A 1,050-nucleotide genomic window follows, 5' to 3' on the forward strand; every position below is an offset into this window, starting at 1 on the left:
TCATGCTCTAAAGATAGATGTCTCATGTAACCTAAAACAACTCACACTGATACGTTCCAAGTGTTTAGACAGTTATCTCTATTTTTATGTATAGTTGGTTTTGATAGCAAAAGCAGGAAATAAGAAAAAATGAAAAAACAGGAGCGGACCCCCAGTGTTACCTGTGCTCCTATCCAGACTTCATTGATTTCCGTGGCAATTAGGCACATAAATGCAAATTTGAGTACCAGGGCCTGATTTGCAAAGACTCTTGAAGCTAGCTAGTGGAATCATTTTGAAAATCCCAGTAGGTACATATCTTCACATTTTGCCCTGTAACTGTCTGTACTGTTAGCCCAAATTCTCAGCCAAAATGAGGCTATGCTGAAATACATTATGCTCTTAAAAGTTCTTCAATTCTACCTCATCTGGCTTAGCCAACTTCTAGTACTTTAACCCTAGGTTCACTCATCACAGAATGGAAGTCACAAGGTGACTCAGTAATAGTCTGGAGGTAAATAAGGGCATAGAAAAGCATGACTATCCAAAATACAATACTTAGAAGTTCTGATATAGTGGTTTTCTTCCAGAAGATATCAGTGGATCTAGATCTCTTCTTCATATGCTAGATTATTTTTGCTGAACTGCTACAAGTCTGATTACATCTTACAAACCTGAGGGAAACAGGCTTCACTGCCATCTGTCAAGTTTAGTGAAACACAGACAAATCTGAATTTGAAAGTCTTTAATTCTCCATATCCTGTTCCCTACGATGTGGTTAACTCCCTTATAAAGCACCTTCAGTCATGTGCTGTTCCTGTACTCAAGCACACATTGGTCCTGCCGGTTTAAACACCCATTCCATATTGCTCTCAGATGCATTACAAAGCTACCATTCTTATACTGAAAATGTTATAAAGCTTTCAAACTGGCAGTCTAAACTATTGCATCCCTAGGCCCAAAGCTGAACATACACCTGCTAGCTGTTTCACCTCAGTTCTGCACTTCGAAACAACTATCTTACAACAATGAACACCAAAAATTAAGAAATAGCAAGACTTTTACAGGTTA

The sequence above is a fragment of the Meleagris gallopavo genome, chromosome 2 (assembly GCF_000146605.3).
Source record: "Meleagris gallopavo isolate NT-WF06-2002-E0010 breed Aviagen turkey brand Nicholas breeding stock chromosome 2, Turkey_5.1, whole genome shotgun sequence".
NCBI lineage: Eukaryota > Metazoa > Chordata > Aves > Galliformes > Phasianidae > Meleagris > Meleagris gallopavo.